The sequence below is a fragment of the Rhea americana genome, unplaced genomic scaffold (genome assembly GCF_003343005.1).
Source record: "Rhea americana isolate MKP2758 unplaced genomic scaffold, rheAme1 scaffold_93, whole genome shotgun sequence".
Lineage (NCBI taxonomy): Eukaryota > Metazoa > Chordata > Aves > Rheiformes > Rheidae > Rhea > Rhea americana.
In genome coordinates this window covers 1,469,757-1,483,105 of record NW_028187122.1, presented here as the reverse complement: position 1 = coordinate 1,483,105, position 13,349 = coordinate 1,469,757, and the positions used below count along the sequence as shown (strand labels likewise).

Sequence of the window (13,349 nt, the reverse complement as noted above, 5' to 3'; positions counted from 1 at the left end):
CAGGCTGTGCCCTCCGCGGCGCGGCCCCCAGCGCCGGCCTCGGCCGGGCCCCTCCGCGCCCGTCCTGCCGCGGCAGCCCCTGCCCCCGTTAGGCCTCGCCGCCCCCCGGGACTGCCATAAAAAACGGTGCTTTTCAGCTCCCTACCGCCTGCAGCCAGGCGCAGCGCTCTGGCATCACCATCTCCAGCGCTCCCAGGCGCTTTGGCACGGAGGTCTTTGGCTCCCGGCACCTGACGCGAGCTGTCGCTCTTTGGTTTTCCAGTATTTCCTTTGGCGTACCGTTGCTTGCCTGTTGCTTTTTGGTTTTGTTTCTGGGACTGCCACTGCTTAGAGACAGGAGGCCTCCGAGCACCTTGAAGCCATGTCGAGGCGCGTGACGCGAGCCTGTGCGTACTTGCGCGACGCAGGACGTACAGGGCCTTTTAAACAGTACTTAAATAAAATCTTTCAGTTATGGCACAAGAAAAATGGACATTCTGCATTCAACTGATTCGTTCAACATTTGAGTGTCCCATTTTTTGAAGATGCCAGGATTACATGAGGTTGTTGCTGCTAACAGCTTTTATCCTGCTGCACGGCTGTAACAAGCTTAGATTTTTACACCACAGAGGTGGTGCTTCAGAGTATTACAGCTTTGCCCACTCTTGGTGTTAAGAGCTTCACTTCCACAAAGCTGTTAACATACTACTCATATGCCTGTTTTAGTGAGGTCTCTGCACTTGCATCCTTAAAATTCTCTTTATTTTAGGCAAGCACATTTTCAATCCATATCTTAGAAGAGGTGCTATTACAGACCCCCGCAGACAGATGTAGGGTGTATCTGCAGACAGATAACAGGTCTGAGCTACTGCTTAGACTCCATCCCAGGAGGGAGACGTCTCTGCATCCCACCAGGCTCAGAAGTGTCTTTCCAAGACAGAGGAAATCAAGTTTCTCCCCCTTCACCTCTGATAATTTCCAGGGGGCAGCCCTGGAGTTGCATTAATTATTTTTTTTGCTTTCAGGCTTTTTCTTTTTTTCGGGGGGGCGGGGGTAGAAGTACGTGAGAATACAGTTAGATGTTGCATTCCCTTCCATATTTATTTGTGCCAAACGCCTGGGTTAGCTGGCAGAAAAGTCTATATGAATCCCTGAAATTCATTGCAAGCAAAAAAAAAATAATCTAGGTAGGTCATATCTATCTTCATCGACAGATGAGACTAGCCCTGCTGATTTTGCCTAAAGCAGATCATGGCACAGTTGCATGCTTCCTTCTGCTGGCAAGCAGACCTCTCTGGTGGCAACCTCCGCGCTGCATATCTGCTGCCAGATACAAGGGGGTGATACCATGATCAGCACAGTTCTTTGCAGCACAGATATCTGCCTTTAGGGCATTAAGGATCACCTATCTTAATCTTTTGGAGGGAGTTGTTGTTCCTAACTGTGCTATTAGAGGTAACACTGCACTGATATTTGCAAATACAAAATGATGTTTTGCTTAGGCTGTAGGTTTGTCACATATGTTTTTCACTGGACATTCAAATTCTCATTGAGATTTTATAGATTACAAAATTGACACTGTAACAGAGATATATTTATAAGGGAGTTTTTTAAAACTAGCACTCAAAGGCATGTGTGCCATCAGCATCTATTGTTAGCTTGTATACAGAGCTGATAAGCAGCAGACAATAATGATGCAGAAATTACACAAAAAGAGCAAATTAGTGTTGTTGCAAAGCATGATGAAGTAGCAATATATATTTTAATATTATATGTTCCACAGACTCCTAAATATTTAAGGATTTTACAAAGGAAGACAATAAAAGGAAAGTAGGATTCAATATCATAAATCTACTATTTACCAGTATGTTGATTTAAAAAGATTAAAGATATTACAGATAGGCTGTAAGGTTCCTGTATTCCATGCAAAAATTGTAAGACATTGAAATACACATCTCTAAATAAGGACAGAATTTTCTTGTTTGTGTGAATCATGTATTTTTTAAAACTAAGTCCCTAAATTAAAAAAATACGTATTATTTAGCATCACCATAGTGTAGTTTTTAAAACTGCTTCGCAGAAGTATTTTCTTGCAAGCATAATGGCTATGTGCAAATACTGAGTATGCCTGGGTAGAGCCTCTTTTCTGGATTATCCTGACTGAGATGCATTTTCTCGATCATCCTGACCTGATATTCAAGAAGATGGTGGTCATGAAATTCAGTGGTCATGATATTATATAAAAAATGTAGCTGTGACCTTTTTGAATATTTTCAGAAAGTTCTTAGTAACTACCACATTCTTGGTAGTGAACACTTTTAATGCAATAAGGCTTATAAACTGCAAAGCAAGCATAATTCAAACTGAAATCTTTGGAGTCAAGGCAGTGGATCTGATTATCTGACCCAAATTTTGACATACAAATATCAAAAGTTCAAAACTATAATATAAAATAACAGGCTCAAGGCTATATAATGTAGTCACTTTTGCCCACAAAACTTCCATAGTAAAGAATGATGATTTTTGCACTAAAATGGACTAGGATAATACACAAAGTAACTCAATATGCTTCAGTTGAATGGGGCTGTAGTGAAGAGACACGGGGTGGTTCACTTCTTAAATAAGAAAATATCTGATTATGCCTACAATCATTCTTAGACAAGCTGAGAAGAGAAACAAGATATTCTAGGCATGTGTTGTAACTGTAAGCCACCAACATTTATAGATAGGAAGGTAAAGAATAGCATACTCTGAAAAAGGGGAGGTTTTTTTAGTTATTTTAAAATGTATATTTGCAAGAACTTTCTAACTTTTGGGCTTTCTAACATTTCTTAAGTCACTTTCAATGGAAGATAAAAATTACATTTCACTAATCTCAGGCTGAATCACCTGTGCAAACATGCTGTCACTGTAATTCTATCATTTATTTGTTTTAGACATATATATAAGTATCAAAATTGCAAAGGCACCTACTGTCTTTCAGCACTGAAAGCTGCCTTCCGGAAATTAATAAACGATAACCATCTCTTCACCTCACTAATTACCTGAAGAAGAAAAGATCAACAGGAACTGCGGGGACTCTGGGGCCTGGTTTTTCCATGCTAAGGCTTGATAAGTCATGGCCAGGATCAACATTCATGTCCTGTTAGAAAAACAAGTTGATAAATACTGTTTGTTCAGGACATTGTATCTAGAAACAACCCTTAGACTTTATAACATTTTCAAAAATTCCTGGAGTAATACAAATAGTTAAGTGAAATAAACAAAACAGTTTGATAATATTTTTACTTCAATGATTTATCTTTACTATTGGTTGCAATACAAAAGTTGCATTGCACACTAGAAAGTGAAATGGAAATTTTCTACAAACTAATTACAACCAAAAGCCAAATTAACTGACATATTACAGTCTGAAAAAAGTATACAAAGAAAATGAACCAAAAATCACACATTTTAATTGTAGATAAATATAGCAGGTGTTAAAATGTTTCATTTTATTAACCAAGTAGATCAAAAGGAAACTAATAAAAAAAATTTACCAGCTGGATTTTTTATTTAATTATGTGTAATTAAGCAGGATGAAATCAGTGTCAAATAACTAGTTGGAGGGAACTGAATTCCCTCATTGAGTGGAACCAGAAACAGTCACTAATTACTAAATGTTATTTTACTGTTAATTCTGCCTATTAGCAAATGGTCATGATGTAGGATTAAGTTTTTTTTTTTTTTTTAACAGTAATCAAAACCAATTGAGCAGTTGCTGTCTTTGGCAAATGCAACAGAAGGAAAGCAGCCACCATGGGGCACCATGCAACAGGTTATGACCATGAGCACGAACACAGGGGCCGTGTTCATGCAGCAGGTATACTTCAGCTCAGTAAAAGTGACATTTCTTTCTGTCTAGTCACCAAACCATGTGTCCTCTGAAATGGCATTAACGCTATTAACCTCTTCTTTGCTGAGCCTGCAAAGGTCTTTCTGAGCTGCCATAGGACTACTAATAGTCCATTTATATTAGTAGGTGTAGCAGGTAAATTGGCAGCCAAGCATGTACAACTCGGCTGACTGGGAGCTGCTAGTAGAGAGAAGCGTAGTTTAATCATTAGGAGACAGTGTTTATGGTACCACAATGCCTCATATTTCTATACATTGGTATTAATAAGGACTTTTTTTATTCATACTACTGCTCTGTTGAAATTTTGCATAGGCAAGGCTTTCACAGAATTTCGGTAAAGTTCCTGGAGTCTGGCTTTATGTAATGACAACATTGGAGAGCGGACTCACTGCACTAGATGCAGAGCTGGATTCTGGTATTATGTTCTAACTACGTCATAGCTAAGTGTTGCTCTGGTTTCTTTACTAGGGAAAGATTGATTATAGGTATGTATAACTTTTGAGTTGTCGAGTTTAATTCCTAAATCCCCCAAACATACTTCTAATTTATATCTGTATCACACTCCTGTCTCTCATTTAATTATGTACTTAAATGCCTAATCTCCCTTTCCACTGTGGCTGCTTAATGCTGTACCCTTGTCAATGAAGCCTCTCTACTTGGCTTTCTAAGAATAATTCCAGAACAAAGGGCATTTCCAGGCATTCAGAACAAGCCCATAGGGACATTTATAGCCGCTGTCTGTCCTTTGTCATTACAAGGTCATCGTAGTTAAAAAAGCCTTTGCACTAGACTCTGTTTCTGGTTTCAGCTACTTGGGACCATTGGCAGGTGACCAAAATTAGATGACCATTCAGATAACACTTACTCAAAACTCAGGGTATTCTGAAGCTTTAACTTTCATCTGAGCATAACTTTCAGCTATGTTCTCTCCAACATACAATGTTTTTTTCAATGTTTTTTTGCCCTGAACTTGCTCAGTATATCTTTTTATTTAAAACAAAGCCAGGCTAATCAGAAGTGCACCAATTCTTGTCAAAGTTTTTTGACTTCAACTCCTAAATGCTAACATGTCTCCCGTGTCAGATAATGTATTGGATTATCTCTGAAAAGAGTTAGAAAATGACATTATTTCAAACAAAATTGGTCAATAGCAATTATCTGACATCCTATCTAAATGCTAGTAGAATCTAACCTTCCATATGATGATCACAATTTTTTTAAAAAAGAAAAAAATAGTAAATTCTGAATATAGATTTGAAAAACAATTAAATATGGAGACCATAGCTAAATGGCAGGTAAAGGAATGTAGAAAACCTAATTTTATCTCTTTTGATTTTGAAAATATTTAATTGTGTGTGTTATGCCTATACTGCACAATGCCAGGACTTAGCAATAAGCAAACTACACTAGCTACAATAAGCAGGACAATTGCAATAGCAGCCTTTCCCCTTGAGAGCAATTGTACTTCTTTGGGCTAGTTTTGGTGTCTCCACATGACTCCACATTGTGCAATGCTACCCTGTGACTAAATGCGAACACCCATTTCAGGATTTTGAAATGAAGATATATTTTGATCACTTCAGCTGTGGTAGAGAAAAATTATTTTCACTCCATAAGTAAACTGTTACTCTGATATATATACGAATATATCTGAATGTATGTAGGTAGTGGTTGTCAAGATCAGACTAAATATAGGATCTCTATTCCAGATAGAGATATGCTTTTATCTCTATCTTCTACATATGCTTATATCTCTATATATGCTTATAACTAGCATCACTGTAGGTTTAAATAGCTATTTTTAATGACTCTATACACAGGATATACCCATGGAGTTTTGTTATCTTATTCCAGAAACCTTTATAGAAGTTTCGTTTTTCTTTCCTTGGACTAATGGACTGAACTCACAGTTCTTAGAGAGTGACTCCATTACAGTCTGTGAGCATTTGGTCGTTAAACACTGCCAGTTTTCCTTTATTTCATGAATTACTTTTTTTCACACCCTCTCTTCTTGTATTATAGGAAGATGCCTAGGCAGATGTATTACAGGAATACTGCCCATCATTCAGTTACATATGGGATTAGCAATCAGGTAGAACGAACATGAGCTACTTGTCCAGTTTTGTTTTATTGCCTCGTATCACACCTCAAAAATAGTGAAAGAAGTCAAAAAATTTAAAGTCTACTAAAAAAGGGAGATAATCACTTTAAATTGGGTCTCATCAATTCAGTAGAACTTGCTAAAGATTTGGATTCTCTTAGGAGTCAGACTCAGCCTTTGCCGATTATTGTTCTTAAAGAAAACCAGTTATTCTCATCTGAGGCACATAAGAACTCTGCTGTCTTCAGGACCTCCCAAACATATCCCCTTGCAGTCATGTATTTTGATAAACTTAGGAATTAATTCTTAGAGGGAAACAGGCTGTATAGATATGTTTGTTTTTCTATTAATTTGAAATTCACTTCCTCATATAGATCCTTTGCATCTTGCTTACACCTTGGCCTCTTCTGTTTGTTTTTCTTCACCATGGAGACCAGGGCTACTCAGATCAGATCTGGTGTGTCATAAAAGACATTGCTGTGAAATACCCTTGGTGGCAAAGACTAGAACAAGCATACATTCCTATATTACTTTGCTAGGCTAAATATAGATGACTGGATCAATTCCAATCTGCTTAGAAACCACATGGAAATAAGTCTTTAACTTGTGCATATACTGAATATAGGGATGATGCATAGAATTTTACTCTCAGAAGAAGTGGTTAGGTTTATATGACCTGGGCAGACTTGAAACAAAAAGGGAGATTTCCTTATTCTTCAGAAGGCTCAAATGATCTCCATTTAGCTCTGGTTGTTCAAGCAGTTTATGGTCCACTCCGTGGGACTCTGAAGTAAAAACAAATAAAACTAAGACAAGCATTGCAAGTCATCTCTGACCTGTGGCTGCAGTTTTGACAGCCTGTCTCAACCAGCATCAGCTGAGAAGTAAATAATAATCTTCACCTTTATGTAAACTTTAAGAGCTTCCCACACTTAGCTTCTGTGGGATGAAAAGGCATTAATGTCAGAGAATAATTGGATTCTAACCCTTGCCAATTCTCAGAAAGCTGCATGGAACATAAGGGAGATCCTAAGCCTCCATCCAGCAGTTCCTTCACTGAGATAAATAGTCTTTCATCTTGTTAACCTTCTTAAATAGTGGTCCAGTTACATAAACATTGCCACAATCATATACATATGGCATCTGCATACAGTAAAGGATTCAGTGGTGGAGCTGAATGAATTCAACTGAAGCTTTCACATTATGACAGTCTGTTTTGAGTTTATGAGTCTGAACCACTGAGGTTCAGACAGCTATGATGTGAATCATTTTCTAAAATGGCTCTCTTCAAAAGAGTTTTTCAGAATACAGAAGGCAACATGAGTCATAATTTGATTTCAATAAATTTGGAACAGTTGCTTATATCAATAGAACAGCCACAGATTTGCAGCAACGTAGATCAGGTCAGACTCAGGCCCAGGTTTTCATGAGAAGAATAATCGGGTCTTCCCTCAAAGCAGTGAGCATAAATTATTTAGGTACTTTGATTAGTTAATCAAATCTACCTTTCTACCTGACATAATGGGGGCATATTCACACAGCACGTTATTTTGAGCAAAATGAGTCAACAAGTCACTCTATTAACTCCAGAAACACTATTATACATTCATCTATTTAAATCAAATTTGGTAGTCAGAAATGCACTACTATAAATAACTTCATATCTCTTCTGCAGTCACTACCTGGTGAAGGAACAGGCACAAATTCCTGTGTTGCTCTTTTCTTGTTAGTATGATTGTATTGGATGATCAGGCTGAATATGTCCCAGTGTGAATGGATGCTCAGTTTCACTTCATTATCAGTAGCTTTTTCCTGATCTGTTGGTATTTGGATACATTGCAAGGGTTTTGTTTGAGACCTGAAAGATGAAGATGTCAGTCCCAGTGAACACCAGAAGGGTCACCAAATAGTCTCTACAACAGAGTTGCTAAGATTTATCAGAAAATGTTGGCTTGTTGATTTTAAAATGTTTTGTTTGAAGTATTTCAGATGCAAGACTTCTTAACTGAGTTTTATTCCTGCCTGGATTCCTGGAAGACTACCTTTCAGATCAGACTTATGACCTCCGGACCAAGACTAAATTTAGAAAAAAATAGATTTATTTTGCTGCTATAAAGAAAATGGTACAGTGAAAGGACAAAAATAGATGGCTGATGTGCCAAGGCTGAGGACTGGAAAAATGGATCTTTTCTGCAATATCCTGAATAAGGCAATATTGCATTTGTCAGTGTCAGGCGAGGATTTGCAGTGATTGAGATATAAGGTGATGAAAGCCTGAATAATTTTTGTTATCTAATTAGATAGTGAAGGCCACAGTTGGTAAATTTTATTCAGAAACATATGTCAAGATCCAGATACACTGAAAGGGTTGACCTAAGGAGAAGATGAAGCTGAAGATGAATCACAAGGTATGGGCTTAAGATAACAGTGGTATCAATCAGTAACTAAGAGAGGGGAAGAGAGTGAGAAAGGGGGAAATGTAAGGTCCTTTTTTTGGCCATGTTAAATTTAAATGACTAGTTTCACGAAGACAGGCAAACAGAAACAATACAGGATTTTTATTTGCACATGAAGAGAGAAATGTACAGTGGAGACAGCTATGTGGTATCTGCATAAAGATTGTAGCTGAAATTACATTTGCAAATCACATTGTTCAGAGACAAAATATAAAGAGAAAAAAAGAGTGAACAGATGGTGTTTCGTAGAATCCTTATAGAAAGTTGGAGGGAGAAAGTAAAGGATTCTCCAAATACTCCCCAGAGGAGCCCTTACAGACAAGAACCAGGAGTGGGAAGAGTCTTAAGAGTCCAAGAAAGGACAGGACATCAAGAAAAACATGGCTGATAGTATCACACAAAACAGTATGAGGATCTGGATTAAAGATGACTTCAGCTTCTGGTGATAAAATAATCTTGACTTACGGTTACCACAGATATGGACAGCAAAAGAGATGGTTGCCTGATCAGAACATTTTGTTGATGTAGATTTTGGCCTTTTGTGTGTCACCGTATTTTTATTCAATTGCATCATCAAACTTTTGAGAGTTTTTAAAAATAAGGTGCTATTTGCTCTATCTGAATATCAATAATATTACAAAAACAGATATTTGCCATGGCAATACACAATATACATTTTGATAATTTCCTCTGTTTTTTTAAGACTTGGAAATAAAGAATGAATTTGGGTCTTTTGAAGGCAGCGGGTTTGCTATTAAGCTCACATCACAGAACAACAGTTTTGAAGGCTGAAGGAATAAAATACAATGCCAGAAAAAACATTGGAAAGAATGAAGAAAAAATAAATGTGAAGATCTTATTCAATAAGTCAAATAGGACTTTCTTTTATTTTTGCTAATGTTTTTTTCACTTTCTTATGCCCAACTCAGATGTGCGTTGGAGCATCCCCAGTGCTGCCTGTGCTCTGTTCCTAGAGCCACAGCCACACTCTGCAATAATTAGCTTTTTTTTTTTTTTTTTTTTTTCAGATCGAGCACTATAAAACAAACCAATGAAATGCCTATCCAACCTTAGTTGTTTTTTCCTGTTAGGCAGAACATCAAAATCTCATCTCATTGTTGGTAGAGTCTGAAGGGTTTTGCTGACCATAAAAGACAGCCTCTCCTCCTTGGATGGTCACTCTGGGCTTGGTGGGTTCCTTCTCCCTGGGTTGGCAAAGGGCTGAAAGTGACATCAGTCTACAGGGCTTTAGACCTTACGCTCCCGTGTGCGTCAGGTAATCCAATTGAGGTCTTACATGTTCACAGACCCACAGACTTACACTGAGCCACTTCCTAAAAGCAGACTCTATTACCAGGTGGGTGAACTGTCANAAAAAAAAAAAAAAAAAAAAAAGAGGAAAAAAGAAAAGAAATGAAAAGAGTGTAAATAGCTTCAGCAGCCATGACGTTGCCCTCAACTCCAAACCAGGAGCTGCCAGGCTGGGCTTGCAAGCAGGAGAAGGAACTTTATTGTTTGCTGGTTTAGCCACTTGCCAGACCACACACTGCTTAGTTACGAGATACAAACAAAGCGCTAGAAAGAGAGAGAAAGAAAGAAGGGAAGAGAGAGAGAGAGAGCATATAGGAAAGCAAGAAACAGAAGTCAAAGCAAGTCCTGAATATGTCTTATGTGAATTCTATAACTATGAAGCTCTAAACTGCATTGGATATTGAGGAAAAATATAGAAGATTTTGGACTAATCTGGATGCAGCATCTGTCCAACTGGTACAGGTAAGTTATTAGGTATTTCTCTTATTATTCTATATCATGTATTTCTCTTAATCTCATTATAAATTAAATAAGTATTAAACAATTCATCTTCTTTGTTTTATACAGCAGTATCTAATATTTACCCTTTTTCTTTTTTACATGCAAACTCATTTCTTTTCTTGCTTGTATTAAAAATAGTAACATAGGCTCAGTCAGACTGTGCTCTAGAACATCTGTGCTCAGTCCCTCCTGCCTTCTCTAAGAGTTAGAAACCTTCATCCATAACAGACTTTCACTCATAAAAATTCAGAGACACTCAGACTATTTTCTAGTTTCTATTGAAAGGAAAGGAATAGAAATGGCTGAATTAGAAATGGCTAATTGTTACTGCTCTTATGTCAAGGATAAGTCTTCATTTTTATAACATAGCTTGCATGATTCTGGAAAAACTATTTTAAATGTTTCTTATTCATAGATTTGTACTGAATAATACTTCTTAAAAATAGAACTGAACTCCAAACCCAAGAAAGATATGATGTTCTGGTGATTACAGCCTGGGACTAAATAAACTGGATTAGGAATTTGGTTTCCTAATTTATTTGCTTTATACTCTCTCATCTATCATTAAGCAAGTCTCTGTACTACAGCTTGCTGTTTCTAAAGCAAAAGCAGGCAATATTTTGTGGAAGTTTTGGCATAGGCTTGTAATATTAATGATTTAGAAAATTTTAGATGGAAATTCTAAAGGCATACAAATAATGGTAGTTTATCATATACATCCAAAGTGCCTCACTAAAAAGAGAAAACCACATTGTCTTTGGTGATCTGGTGAAAGAAGGCACTGAGACTTTGCCAGATTATAGAGCTGGTCAGCAGCAGAATCAAGTTCAGAACCTTTGGATATCTTTGTGCTGCAAGGAAAGGTACAACTGTGATACTAACAGGACTCACAAACTAGCTTTAGAGTACCTGTTTTCTGTATTAACAACAGGCACACCACAGCAGCACTGACTGCAGCAGTCAGCTGTACAGCACTGAGAAGCTATGCATAGTCTTTGGGAGGTTTGTATAGCATATGCTAAAATCCTGGCTATTGGGACAGTTCTTTGGCATCTGAAATAGAGTAAAGCCTGCTCAGGTCCTTCTACATGTGTTGATACCTACAGATACCTTCTAATTTCAGGATCAGCACATCCTTTTACTCCTGATTCCCAGTTCCTATCTACGGAACCAGGCTGCCTCATAGCAGAGAATTATTATGTCTGAAAAAAGGACATACACTAACAAGCATAAAAGAAAAATACTATCACCTTGTTTGAATTCTACCGTCCTACTATTTCTGGCACTGCAGCGGCACACAGTACATCTCTGAAGTTTTAATCTTTGAAGCATTTGAATACTGACAGCACTAGATTCAATTCTAGGCCATCAGTAAGTTATGCTTTCTTGTAGAATGTAGTTTTCATGAAAGATGCATGAAAAAAATAAAAGAATGGCAATAGTCCTCAACAGACAGAAATCTTCGGATACGACTTCAGCCAAAGTGGATGTGATAGGGTGTATAAGCTTAGCAAGAACAAACATAGGACCACTTTCTTCTCCATGGAGTTATCCAGTGAGATGTTTTATATATTTCTATTGAAAGAACATCCATTTGCAGACTGACTGCAGACAGCCTAATATTCTCATCTCCAATTCATAGGTAGGATCCCACTGAAGTGAAGGACTCAGAATTGGCCTTGTAAGCCTGATGCTGTAAGATGCTTATTTTTCCACATCTTCCTTTGGCAACAATAATATTTTGGCAGCACTGTGTCTTTGAGAAACAATGTCCATAGATCTTGTAATGAAACCTCATCCACCCTTATTACTCAGCTCATAGAATTCAGTAAAGAGAGGTGCATAACCACACAGTTCAGAATTCAGAGTTCACCTCCCTCTTTCAAAGATTAGACTTTCAAAAGTTGGTCTTTGCTTAGACATCTAATCTATAAGAAGTTTATGGTTTCCTAGCAATGAAATTCAGCTCTCTTCAGAAAGGAGAATGCTGAATATTTTGTAAAGGTCTGGCTAATTCTCCTACTGATTAAAGTGTATGTTTCTAGACCAGAAATAATATAAATGAATTGATATTAAAGGGTGTAAAGATACTATACAATGAAGACTGTATCATTATAGTTATAACCTCCATGGCATAATCTTTCTAAGGAAAAGTCACATGCTTCAGCGATGAGGCAACTCCCTTATGGACTTGCCAGTGTTTACAGATTTGGCTCCTCCCGCCTACTTTATTTGAACATACATTTTTAATATTGTTCAGTGAAATTATAAAACCATAAAGTTCTACCCCACATTTCGGAGAGTTGGATTTCTTATTTCATAGGATTCATATCTCTGTTACAAAGAACACAACATATTCTCTCCAAAATTATAGAAACAGTTGTTCAGTGAGTCAGAGTATAAAATCTGTATATCGAATACATGTGAATAAATCAGTTTATGACTGAAATTAGTTTAAAACCGGATCTTTCAAAAAGTGTACCCTTTTCAGACTCTTCCAACTTTCTATGCAGCTAAAATACATAGGTATTTTAGAATTTAAATACAGTACAGTGTACTTAAGCCAAGTAATTAGCCTGTATCTGTCTGTCTATCCAGTTATTACGTTTTTATTTCCAGGTAAAAACTATGTTAACATGTTGCTATGGATGATAGTATATACCACAAACTAATTCTAACTATATTAAATGGTTACTGCAGTGATCCTAAAAAATATTATATACGCAGGAAACTCAGAGTTTAAGTTAGATATTGAGAAATATAGAAGTACACAGCAAGAGCATCTATATTCTCTAGGTACTTCCTGTTTTGTTTCTCTAAAATATTCATATAGTTATGATTAAGATATTAGATTTACGTTTATTTCCATACAATTTTTCTGTATTTCCCTTAAGATTATCAGTAATAGTCATTAGCTTGGCAATAGGCACAACATTCCTTTAATCCATTTTTAACTACATTTTAATATATATTTGTTTGAGAATTTATTTGGATTTATTTGGATTTTCAGTTTTAAATGTTATACATGAATAATGCCTCTAAAAGTAATATACTTAGCTGTCATTTCTTAGTAAATCATTTCTACATTTTAATTTTCATAACTGTA

At 36.9% G+C, this 13,349-nt stretch overlaps 1 protein-coding gene across 5 annotated transcripts in view; it reads right to left on the bottom strand.

The window, feature by feature from the left end:
* The window catches only part of MAPK8 (mitogen-activated protein kinase 8), a 57,106-nt gene extending 54,005 nt beyond the window's left edge, over positions 1-3,101 (bottom strand). For all 5 annotated transcript variants that reach the window (XR_014898208.1, XR_014898209.1, XM_085324800.1 and 2 more), the window contains exon 1: positions 3,024-3,101. The gene's annotated coding sequence lies outside the window, so the exon portion shown is untranslated. The remainder of the gene's footprint in view (positions 1-3,023) is intronic.
* Positions 3,102-13,349: the final 10,248 nt, after the last annotated feature.